At 38.6% G+C, this 2,506-nt stretch overlaps 1 pseudogene; it reads left to right on the top strand.

Annotated features, from left to right (window-relative positions):
- Positions 1-828: 828 nt before the first annotated feature.
- On the top strand, positions 829-1,506 carry LOC116810304 (ATP synthase subunit a-like; annotated as a pseudogene).
- Positions 1,507-2,506: the final 1,000 nt, after the last annotated feature.

Here is a 2,506-nt window from a genome sequence, read left to right as displayed (position 1 = left end):
TAAATATTTTCCTAAATAGTTCCCTAGTCCTATACATTATTTCCCTAATACTCACAACAAAATTAACTCATACTAGCACCATAGATGCCCAATAAATCGAAACTGTGTGAACTATTTTACCTGTCATTATCTTAATTTTAATTGTCCTCCCATCCCTATGTATTCTGTAAATAACAGATGAAATTAACAACCCTACTGTTACCGTCAAAGCAATTGGCCACCAATAATATTGAAACTATGAATGTATAGACCATGAAGAATTAGGCTTCGATTCTTATATAATTCCAACAGCAGATTTAAAGCCAGGAGAACTTCAACTCCTCAAAGTTGATAACCAAACAATTCTCCCAATAGAGATCCCCATCTGTATATTAATCTCATCCGAAGATGTCCCGCACTCATGAACTATCCCCTCATTGGGCCTGAAAACAGATGCAATCCCTGGATGCCTAAATCAAACCACCCTAACTGCTACATGACCAGGCCTTTACTATGGACAGTACTCAGAAATTTGTGGGTTCAACCACAGTGTTATACCTATTGTCCTAGAATTAACCCCCTTAAAATGCTTTGAAACCTGATCCATGTTCACACTATAATATCACTGTAAAGCTATCTAGCATTAACCTTTTAAGTTAAAGACTGAGCGGATCTACACCTCTCTGCAGTGAATGCCTTAGCCAGATACTTTCACACGATCCATTGTCATCCTGTCAATAACCGTAACTTGATTCTCCATTATTCAGTTAAAATTATTAAATTTCATTATACATCCCCTATACCAAAAATAATCAAAATTCAAAAATATAAAGCTCCCTGAGAATTAAAATGAAAGAAAATCTATTTACCCCTTTTACTACCCCGACAATTTTAGGCCTATCCACAGTAGTATTAATCATTTTATTTCCCACCAAACTATTTTCAACCTCCAGTCATCTAATTAGTGACCAATTGATTTCCATTCAACAGTGACTAATTCAACTTGTACTAAAACAAATAATATTACCCATAACATTAAAAGACAAACCTGATCCTTTATACTGATCTCCCTAATTCTCATTGCCTCAACCAATTTCCCCGGGCCTCTACCCCGTTAATTTACACCAACTACCCAATTATCAATAAATCTAGGTATAGCAATCCCCTTATGAGCAGGTGCAGTAATTATAGGCTTCTGCTTTAAGATGAAAACCTCTTTAGCTCACTTTTTACCACAAGGTACACCTATACCACTTATCTCTATGCTAGTGATCATTGAAACTATTAGCCTATTCATTCAACCAATGGCATTAGCTGTGTGATTAACAGCCAACATTACAGCCGGACACCTACTAATGCATTTATATCGGAGGAGCCACACTAGTACTATCAACTATCAGTCTTCCCACAGCTTCAATCGCCTTCTTTATTCTAATCCTACTGAGCATCCTCAAATTCACTGTAGCCCTTATTCAGGCCTATGTCTTTGCACTACTTGTAAGCCTTTATCTATATGACAACACATAATGTCCCACCAAAGACGTGCCTACCATATAGTCAAACCCAGCCCCTGACCACTAACAGGAGCTCTCCCAGCTCTCCTAATAACATCTGGCCTGGCCATGTGACTTCACTTTATCACCCTTTTAACTCTAGGCCTACTAACCAACACACTAACTATATATACCAGTGATGACATGACATTATCTGAAAAAGTACATTTCAAGGCCCCCACACATCAATCGTCCAAAAAGGCCTCCGATATAGAATAATTCTATTCATTATCTCAGAAGTATTCTTTTTTGCTGGTTTCTTCTGGGCATTCTACCACTCTAGTCTAGCCCCAACTCCAGAGTTAGGGGGACATTGACTCCCAACAGGCATTTTTCCCCTCAACCCTTTAGAAGTCCCTCTCCTGAATACATCTGTATTACTTGCTTCAGGAGTTTCAACTACTTGGGCTCACCACAGCCTGACAGAAAGTAGTAGAAAGCAGATACTTCAAGCACTATCCATCACAATTACCTTAGGAATTTACTTGATCCTTCTACAAGTCTCAGAATATTTCGAGGCCCCGTTTACAATCTCTGATGGAATCTACAGCTCAACATCCTTCATAGCCTCAGGCTTTCATGGACTTCACGTTATTATTGGATCAACATTTCTCACTATCTGCCTCCTCTGCCAATTAAAATTCCACTTCACATCCAACCACCACTTTGGCTTTGAAGCTGCCGCCTGATATGGACACTTCATAGATGTAGTATGACTATTCTTATACGTCTCTATCTACTGATGAGGATCCTACTCTTTTAGTATAAGCAGTACCACTGACTTCTAATCAATTAGTTTCGATATTATCTGAAAGAGAGTAATCAACTTGACATTAGCCCTAGTAACCCACACCTTACTGGCCCTCTTACTACTAATAAAAGCATTTTGGCTCCCAAAACTTAATATTTATACAGAAAAATCCAACCCCTATGAATGTGGATTTGACCCAATAACCTCTGCCCGCCTCCCCTTT

This window comes from Hylobates moloch, unplaced genomic scaffold (assembly GCF_009828535.3).
Source record: "Hylobates moloch isolate HMO894 unplaced genomic scaffold, HMol_V3 SCAFFOLD_3, whole genome shotgun sequence".
NCBI classification, from domain to species: domain Eukaryota; kingdom Metazoa; phylum Chordata; class Mammalia; order Primates; family Hylobatidae; genus Hylobates; species Hylobates moloch.
Note: the sequence above shows the minus strand (reverse complement) of the source record. Positions and strands in the feature narration are given on the sequence as shown.